General features: G+C 39.2%; 1 long non-coding RNA gene across 9 annotated transcripts; it reads right to left on the minus strand.

The window, feature by feature from the left end:
- Positions 1-1,609: 1,609 nt before the first annotated feature.
- Positions 1,610-9,954, minus strand: LOC111733124. Of its 9 annotated transcripts, none has more exons than XR_002777849.1 (4): positions 9,865-9,954; positions 5,892-6,250; positions 4,740-4,768; positions 1,610-3,789 (listed from the first exon to the last, which is right to left on the minus strand). It is a non-coding gene; the product is annotated as an uncharacterized LOC111733124 (long non-coding RNA). The 9 variants fall into 9 exon arrangements; XR_002777846.1 differs by having other exon boundaries at positions 1,610-3,876; XR_002777847.1 differs by having other exon boundaries at positions 1,610-3,876; positions 5,887-6,250.
- Positions 9,955-10,412: the final 458 nt, after the last annotated feature.

Below are 10,412 nucleotides of genomic sequence, written 5' to 3' on the forward strand. Positions count from 1 at the left end.
CCAAATAAGGTCACATTCTGAAGTATTAGAGGATAGAATTTCAACATATCTTTTTGTGGTGCACAATTCAACCTATAACAATGGTAACCAGTCTTCATTGGGGAGCACAAGTCTGGAGAACCAGACAATTGCAGAGAGACTGTCTCATAGACCAGAGCCTGTAGAGGCATTGGAAGGCTACAGGTCACCTCTTCCCTTCTTTCTCATTGTGGAAAGCTGGTGTCTGCAGGTGTCACAAGTCTCGAGATGAGCTGCCCCATTTAGATGTCTTAGAGCCATAGAATGCTCAACTTCAGGAGCCAAAGTGAATGACCTTTCTCTGTTTCCATTTTAATAGCCAGAGAAAATGAGAAAAATATATTAAGTATTCTTAGCACTGATTGTCCTACTTTTATTAGTTTGAATTATATGAAGTTTCCATTTTTATTGATAAAAAATGGCCAAACATTGGTAATTTCACATGGTTCAACTATTAAATTTGGATAAATGCTGTCATGGATGAGCCCTACTTTGCTCTGATTATTTAAATTGGTCCCAAGACTCCAAATTTTAGACTGGGCCCAATCTTACCCATATGTCCTACTGGGGCACCACTAAAAATTTATACATCCTACCATGCTTAGTAATCCTGTGAAAGGTAGACACTCAGAAAAAAAGCAAGGATTTGGGGATTCAGAAAGATTTGTATTCAAATTAACTCCCTATTATTTGTAGAGTTTGACTTTAGGGGGCTAATTAGTTAGCTATCTTTGCTTATCAAAGTCCTCATTTGTGAAGAGGGGATAAAACTTTGCAGGATTATCCTGAGGATTAATACACACACACACACACACACACACACACACACACACACACACACACACACACACACACATACAATATATCATAGGTGTTCAACGAATTTTGATTCCTTGTACTCATGGCCTCCATGACCTCTACTATAGTCCCCAATAATCCCAGGAACTGCTCAGAGACAAACTGAAGCAGTGGGAAAATATTCACGCCTAATAGAGGTAATAAAATTAAACAATAATGAGACAAATAAATAGACTACTTTGATGTATCCATTCTTTTGGATCCTACAGAAGACACCGGTTTTAAGGAATTTAACTTGAAAGTCAGTTACAGAAAGGCTACATTATTATTCAGTCTTTTCTCATCTCACAATAACTAAACTCTGCTGGAATTACATACGTGACATGCCAGTGTTTACATAAAATGTCATTTTCCAGTATAGTAGTTCTCAACTTTTTTTCTGTTGGGACACACAGGACATTAACATAACTTAGCATATATGGCACATTCTACAGGAGTTTTTCAGAGATTTTCTAATTCTCTGTAGCCTCTTCTTTCTTGCTCACTCTATAAAGTATATTGGAAAGGAGATGATGAGGGTAACATTATAGGGATAACCTCCTTAATATTTTTCCAATTATTTTCTTCAAACTTGAGCAAATTTGTCACAAATGCTATACTTGTAACATACCTGAAATTGCTATGCAGTACAAAACTAAGATTGAGAGTCAGTCTGAGAAATGTTATTATTATGACTATTCAGAATGGTTAAAACATTCTGAAGCCACTAGATAATTCAGATCCAAGAAGACAATTGCAGTCTTCTACATTTTATTTAGATGTTACTAGGTGCTCCTACTCCGAGTAGATACACAAGGTCAGGAAATTTTTCTCTGCACACTGAACAAATAGATATACTATTTCAATGACAGTGCGTTGGCATAAATGATTCTCTTGGCTACATGTCACAGAGGCAAAGCAATGAGTTATAAACAAAACCACCCCAGGCATTTTTGCCTTCCAGTATATACTATATGTGCAATATTCTTACTGATATGATCAATGCTATCTAACTCCCAGAAGTATTCTCCCACATCTTTAGGCATTTAAGCATTCTATTCAGTTAATTTGCTCTCCTCTTTGGTCAAAGCCATTTATTACCAATTGCAAGTAAAGTAACTATGGAGGATGCTACCTGTGACCACTGAAAACCTGCCATGGGTTATAAGCCCTTGGAACAGACTTAAAAAACAAACAACCGAAAAAACCCACACAACTCTTTAAGCTAACTCAGTAAAGGCCCGTGTGTGTATATATGTATTCTCATCGAACCCTCCCAATAACTACATGAAAATAACAACAACAATAATAGTTAGCACTTATTGAGTGCTCATCGTGAGTCAGGCACTGAGCTATAGATTGTTTTATTATATTCCCCATTTTACAGACAAGAAAATTGAGGTTTAGAGAGAAGTTTAGTAACTTGCTAAAGGTCACAAAGCCAGTAATAGAACTGAGATTCATGTGCAAATTTCTCTGACATATTCTTAATTTCTCTGATACATGCAATGTTATAAGGTATACTTTTAACTACTGTGATATGACCTCCACATTCTTATAAAAATATTAATGATATACATATTACATAATATACATATTACATTATATATATTATAATATAAGGGTCCAAACTCATACTTCCTTTTAAATCAAAATGTCGCTTAGTTCAGTGCTCAAGAAATACTAGCTGAATAACTAAACCTATGTCAGTGAAGTGGTCCAACCAAGCCCAGGAAAAAGGGCAAGTAAGCATAGGCCAAAGTGATATAAGATAATTCAGTTCATCTGAGCTTCAAATTAAAGCCTGGATAGCTTTATGACAGCTGCAGCATGCAACCTTGTAATTTGTTTTCTATTTAATTTCAAGTAGCCCCTGCTAGGCCCTGGGCATCAGTTCCTCCATCCACGCATCCTTCATTGAGAATGGGTACATTTGCCTCTCTTCTTCAACTTTTCTCTATGAATATTTATGAAGGGTTCTAGTATCTTGATATCCCCTAAAAATGCAAAGTATAATTATTGTTAATGATACAGTTAGCAAGAAGTACATTTGTTATTTCTACTCAATTTGTTTCCCCCAGGAGCAGAAACAATTTTTTTTTTGACATAGTATAATGTGCCATCTTTGCAACTCCAATCATCTGTCATTTTCTTTTTGAGAAAGTTGCGCCACTGTTTCAGGCAACACCCTGCCTTTTCTTTTGCACTATGGTCACCATCTGAACAGGAGTTGCTTCATGGTTTAGATGAAACTGTAGATCTTTACTTTATTTCTGGTATCAGGAAACAATTTATTAGGATCAAGGCAGTTAGACTATGAGACTTCCTTTCTTGCCTGGGTAGTCACTAGTCGAGCAGGCAGCCCTGGCTCATAAATCTGGTTTTATTTCCCCATCTATTCACCTGGAACTAAATGATGTTTTAAAGGCAAAGGGGAGAACACATTTCCTTGTGCATGCATTCTTCCTCCAGCTTGTAATCACCATTGTTTCTTAGACAAGCCAGTGAGCAGCTGAAGCTGGGAGACATTTCCATTTTCAGCATCACACTTGGGTTTTCGGAGTTTACAGAAAAAACACTGCAACCAATTTGGGATTTCCCTGGAATGATCCATTTCCTCTGAATAAATCAGAATTGATTCAAATGTGAATTTCAGAGACAAAAGGGGTTTTTGCAAATAACTCCTTTCCTATGCCCTTCAGAAACTACCTTGCCTTTCTTTCTGTCCCCATCCCCCGCTCCCACCAGAACTCAAGCCCCCACCCTGCCTTCCCCTCCTTCTTAAGAAGACTTTCCCAGGTCCCTCTTGGCTGTGGTTGAACGACGTTGGCTCCTGTCCATACTGCAACAAAGACCTGGCATTCCAGCTGTCTGCGTCTAATCTCCAGTGTCAGCTCTCGTTAATGTGTGAGCGTGAAATCAGAGGGGGCAGAGCTGCACGGAATATTAAAACCATGATCAGAATTCCACTGAAATGCTGAGAGTCTGCAAGCACCATTAGAGGAGGCTGTCAAATCACGGCTTCGCATTAAATAAAAGAAAAGATTTCTATCAGAGGAAAGTACAATCAGTGAATCGTTGAGCTAAATTAGCATTTCTTCAATTGGAGATCGAAGTTGATTTATTGTTCTACACGACATTAATGTAACTATGTGCTTGACCTGCTAAGGCAGCTAATTTTTCATTTAAATGGTTTCTTTCCTTCCTGGTGCAAAGGCTGCAATCATATTTCAACTTTGCACAGTGATCAGAAAAGTCGTGGAATGCTGCAAAAATGTCTTAGGGCAGCCTTTCCTTCCCCTCCTCTCTCCATCCTTTTCTTTTTCCAACTCTAGCTCCTTCCTCCACCCCTCCCCTTCCCCACTAACCTCATGGCTGGTGGTCAAGGTCACAGAGGAAGAGTAATCTCAAAGCCACCAACTTCAAAGCCACCATCAAAGAAGCCCCTACATAGCCACTGAATTAAAAGGGAGTGGGGGTGGGAGGGCTCTGGGCAATAGCATTCCTATCTACAAGAAAAGACCCTTTAACTATCCCATTGGTACAGCCAAACCTGGGGCACCCTAGGTCTAGTTCTCCCCTGCCAGCTCTCAATATGTGTTTCTTCCCATCCTCCCTAGTCCCCCTCCCTGCCCTACACACATCGCCTGAAGATAATATACATTTCCAATTAGCAGAGCACATTCTGGTCATGTTCTCTTTTACTGCACTAACTGTCTTCCTTTGCTAAAAAGCTGGGCTGTCATTAATGAAATCCTGCAGTCCTGTTAATCCAAGATACAATGCTTCTTTTCTCTCTCACATTCTCCCTAACATAAAAACTACAGTTACTCAAGGTCCTCTCTTCTGTTTCGATTCCTTGTCTTTTGTCTTTTATTACATACCTGATGTAGCACAGTAGCAGCCAAAGTTCCTGGATATAGAGAGAAAGAACACAATTATATTTGTTTCCCAATGCCCTGTTTGCAAAGAGAGCTGGCTTTCTCTCTCTCTCTCTCTCTCTCTCTCTCTCTCTCTCTCTCTCTCTCTCTCTCTCTCTCTCTCTCTCTCTCTCTCTCTGTGTGTGTGTGTGTGTGTGTGTGTGTGTGTGTGTGTGTGTGTGTTTTAAGCACATTGATTTTAATCTCTGGAATGATGAATAATCTTTTGGGTACTTTTGGATCCTTAACATTTAGCAACCTTGTTAGATTTTAAACTAGTTGGAACTTTCTGGAAGAATCCTATCAGTTAGATTTCAGCATTTACCTGAAATACCACTTATAAATTAATTCACTGTATCACGTGGTAAGCAAAAGGAAGGCTCTGGGAAATGGATGATGACAGGTGGGAATGATTTGACATCCTTTACCAATATAAAAGCTATTTCTAAAACAAAACAGACAGTGGACCAGTAACTAGTATTTATATTTTATCTCCTCCCTCCAAACATCCACCTTCTGAAATAAAAATTGAGTAATTTTCTATATTTGAGGGAGACATAAGGGCATTGTCAAACCCTTAGATCAGAGAAACCTGAGATTATAAGGCTAAGGACCAGAACCAATCACTGCATTCAGGGAGAAGTTTGGACAAATAAGGTGGAGAATAGCGCCCCCCGCCTTTACTCCTGTGGCCTTCAGGACAGATAGAGTCACTCCAAGGGTCAGTAGAATAGAGGAAATTTACTCTCCCACTTCCAACACAATTGGATCTAATTGGCCTTTCTTCATGAGCCAAGAGACCATGGAATAAATGGTCAGGAAGTTGCTCTTTGCTCTGACCCAGTAAGAATGCTTCTATAGAGGCCAAAGGTGAGGGCCTTGGCAAAAGTCTGCTTAGCTGGATGCCGAAGACAAACACCACTTGTCACTTCATACCTGCCACCATTTTGTCCAAGTTGCTAACCCTTGCTCACCTCTTATTTCATTTAGAAAATAACCCCATCTCTCCCTATATTGATTATTACTTAAACTGGCAACTCTAAAAAAGAACTGTGGATTTCTTTTTTCAAAAGCAACAAGATTTTGGTCACTAAATACATAAAATCTTCACCATACAGCACATCGGTCATTTGTCTCTCTCCTGGATGACTTCTGCAGTGCTTGCTTCTGTACCAAGAATCAATGTCAGTTGGTCAGGGTTCCTCTGTCACCTGACAATTGCGTTCGTTAGCCAAAAGGTGGCATCCCAGCATGTCACTGCCATATTTTCCAGTTCCAGGGCAATTGCAGAGTCTCCTGAGGAACCCAGATGCAAAGCTCTCTTATTTCCTGCACTATTTCCAGCATCATTTGTTTCCCAAACATAATGCACATCTTCTTTACGTGAATATCTTTTGAGTATAGTTTTATTCCTGGAATTAAGGACCTTGCAATGACTTTGGTCACTTCTAATTCACAAAATAGAACCTCAGCACCTGGAAGAGACAATGCTGACATTTAGGCAGTTGACCCATAGGAACTGAAATTTTCTGTGAACTCAGCAAGCAACATGATTCTCAAAGGCCAAGAGGGACCAGGTCTGGAAAAAGGCATGTTCTTTAAGGTAGAAAACACAGGAGGGGGACAAATTTGGTGGTAGAGGTAGGCTCAGAAGAAGATAACCAGACTGGCCAAGATAATGTGATCACAGAGCATGGTTCAAACAATTCTTAGCACCAAAGCTGCAGCCCAATTGTCATTTGGAAGGAGAGCAGGGCAAAGGATGAGATCATGAGATGAGCCCATTCAACACAAAAGCCCAACACACAGTGTGTACCCCAGATAAATATTTACGAGGTGAGTGATGCAACAGCAGAGGCCTGCCACCAACTGGGCTTTGGGGACAAGACTCAGTCCTCAAGGAACACAGAAAAGCTAACAGAATAGGTGTGTGAAAAGACAGAGGAGCAGACCCAAAACAGCAGCCCAGCCTGAGAAGCAGCCATCATCTGCTTCCTTATCTAGGGAAAGAGAGTATAATAATACTACAGCGTAGGGCTATTGTGGAGATTAAATGATTTGATATTTAGATCTAGATCTGTGTGTGTGTGCGCGCGCGTGTGGTAGAGTGATCACAAAGTCATTAAAAGCCACTATGTAAGTTATTGTCTTTCAACACTACCAAAATATTCAGGGCTCATCTCAGGTATAACAGATTCAGTGGCCATGAAGGCCTTTTTTTGTTTAATTATAAGAATGAAATGAACATTTATTAAGACTGTCACATAGGATGCTAGACACTTCCATATGTTATTTACTTAACTCAATCTCACAACACTCATTTTATTATCACAGCAATCTTGTGAGGGATGTATGATTATCTCTCCTTTTTAAGTTAATGAAATAGAAGATTAGAAAGTTTGAGTAATTTCTTCCATGTAAGACATTCAATAGAAGTAAAAATATTAAAACTCAAGTTTTAAAATCTATCTCCAAATGACTCACTCTTCAAAAACTACAAAAATTTGAAGTATCTATTCTCAACAGTGACTTTATGTAAAATTGAACCTTAGAACATTTAGAACATAAATCTGATTAGAAAGAACCATCAACAGTACAAAACAGTACCACAGTAAACTCCAGGTAGAAAATATTTCATTTGGAGAATAGCAAGTAAATAGCATCTTTTGAACATGTGTTAAGTACCATACAGTGTTCCAAGTAATTGCATATATTAACATATTTAATCCTCATGCCAATCCAATAAAACATGTCCTATTATTATCCCCATTATAAAAATGGAGAAATGTAGGCACAAATATTAAATAACTTCACCAAAGTAACACATTTAATAAATGATAAATCCAGTACTTGAAGCCAGCCAAATCTGGACTCAAATTTCACACTCTTAGCTACCATACTATACTATCCTGGAGGAAAAAGTAGAATGATTCCTTGTTATTATTCTAGTTTGATAAGAAGTTTTGAGACAGGCACACTGTAGCCCTACAGCTATGTTTGACTCAAAATATATTTTCAATGCAAAAATTGTAAACTTAATTATAATGCTCCATTTTATGAGATTTAGGTCACTAATACACTTCTTCCTCCTGTTAGAATTTTCCCAGAACTAGGAAAGATCTGGTCTTACAAGTTTTGGGAAGTGGGGAAAATAAAGGCAAGAAAAATAATGGGACAGCAGGCACTTTTGTCCAATACCTACTGTGCAAATTCAGAGTAGAATCACTGTCCTCTTGGAGCATTGGGTAAAAAAAGGGTGATTAATTCTCACTGTGGGGAGGAATGATAAAGACAAGAAAAAAAAAAAAAAAAGCTCTAAGCTGGCCCTTAAGGAATGGGAAGGATTTCTGTAGAAAGAAAGTAGAGTGAAGTACATTATGGGCTGAGGGACACACATGAGAGAAAGCAGAGAAATTATGAACTCTCAAGGATAAGATATGCATATGGCTTATCTCCATATCCTTCACAGTGCCTTCTTTAGTGCCTGGCTATGCCCAGGTTCACAGTAGATTCACAATAAATGTCGAGTGAATTGGATGAATAATACTTTCATGCATGCATAAATGAGTGAAATCAAAGTGCATTCTACGTCCAAATAATAGCAAGTAATCCATTGCAGCTGAAGTTGATCTCCCAGAACATATATATTGATCCCAGAGACTAAGTTAAACAATGAACAAATCTGGTTCCTGGTGGTCTCTGTCTCCTGTCTCTCGCCATGCCATGGATCATCGTGATGTGTGAGAGATTTGTTTGGAGTGGGAAAAGCATATTTTTGTTTGCATTTGCTTAGCACGTTGCTGTAGCACATTTTGCTATGAGATGTAAAGTCATCTGCATGCACCACTTGTGCAGTTAGAGAAGTCAAAACAAGCGTCAGGCAAGTTGTCAGCCACATGGCCTAGGCAGATTGTCATACTACTTTGCCCCTGACCTGTGCCACCTTCTTTCTCCTCTTCCCCTGCTCTCTTCCTTGTTCCTGAATCCCCACACCTAAATCTACATCCTTAAGTTTCAAGTGTCTAATTTCTAATTAGCTTAATTATATAGAAGACAGCATCTACACAGACAGCAGATCCAAATCCACTAGGATGGCAATTCATACCTCTGATTTGCAAGTAGGATTGTGTTAACAATACTCAAGAAGCCATACTACCCAGCATCATAGTGTCTCCTGAAAAACGAATAATAAACAAGAAAGCTCAGAGCCCTCTGCATACCCTCTGTGAGAAATAAGGTGGCATTCAGATTTTTCAAGCCAGCCACACCTAAGTTAACAGGTTGGAAGATTTCATTTCACATAAATTTTACTGCTGCCACATCAAGGTCATGCCATCCTGCACTCATACTTGTCCATTCATTTTGCCTTTGTTCTGAAACACTGAACCTAATGAGAATAGATTTGTTCACACACTACATACAAGGATACATCAAAAGTCACACATGAATAAATGTTTCAGAAGTCCCACTAGCCCTGTGACTTTCACAGCCTATAAAAGACAGGCATCTTAGGCTTTGGCCATCTCTGCATGGTATTGGAAAGGAATCATTCCTAGTTAATCATCTGGGTGTTTAGTAAGCTCCTTTCTTTCAGAGAATCAGAGATCCATGGGAAAGACTACTAGGGTCTTCTAGGATCCCTCCTACTCAGTTATTTTTTCTGCAACAGTTCTAACAGGTGGTCAGTCAACCTCTGTGTGAACACTTCCAATGACTGGGGAACTTACTACCTCATCAAACCACCCACTCCATAGTTGAGCCACAATTCACTGTAGCCACTCCACATGTTGGCCTTAGTTCTTTCTTATACTAACCCAGAGAATAACCCTGTTCTTTTGTTCAGCATGTTCCTGCCTCCATATTAGATGACAAGATGGTATACAAAGATAAGTAGGACAAGAATTCTTCCTCAGAAAGTCTACCATCTAGTGGATTTGGTAAATTCCCTGTATCAGTTTGTCAGGGCTACCATTACAAAGCACCACAAATTGGGAGGCTTAAACAACAGAAATTTAATTTCTCATAGTTCTGGAAGCCACAAGTCTGAAATCAAGATGTCAGCAGGGTTGTTTCTTCTGAGGACTCTTACCTTGGCTTATCAATGGCACCTTCTCTCTGTGTCTCCATGTGGTCTTTTTTTCTTCTTTGTGTGTATGTGTCCCAATCTCCTCTTCTTATAAGGACGGTAGTCATTTTGAATTAGGACCCACCCTAATGACCTCATTTTAACTTAATTATTTATTTAAAGACCTTATCTTCAAATATAGTCACATTCCAAAATAACTGGGAGTTAAGACTTCAACATAGAAATTTGGCAGGAGGGGTACAATTTAGCCCATAATATTTATGCAACTCTTTAAATATTTAAACTAATCAAAAACAGACTCACAATTTCAGTGGACAATCTGGTGATGGACAGAGGGGAGGTGTTTGGGGGGCTGGGAGAATGGGGTGAAGGGTTAAAGAAGTACAAATTAATAGTTGATAGTTGGTCATGGGAATGGGGAGCACTGCAGAGGGAATGCAGTTTGCATTAATATGATGGTTAGGCGGAGGGCCAGGGGAGGGAGGGAGCAAGTGGGGGGATCGTTTTATGAACTATATAGGTGTCTAACTGATGTACTGTATACTTGAAAG

This window comes from Pteropus vampyrus, unplaced genomic scaffold (genome assembly GCF_000151845.1).
Source record: "Pteropus vampyrus isolate Shadow unplaced genomic scaffold, Pvam_2.0 Scaffold528, whole genome shotgun sequence".
In the NCBI taxonomy this organism is placed as follows: Eukaryota; Metazoa; Chordata; class Mammalia; order Chiroptera; family Pteropodidae; genus Pteropus; species Pteropus vampyrus.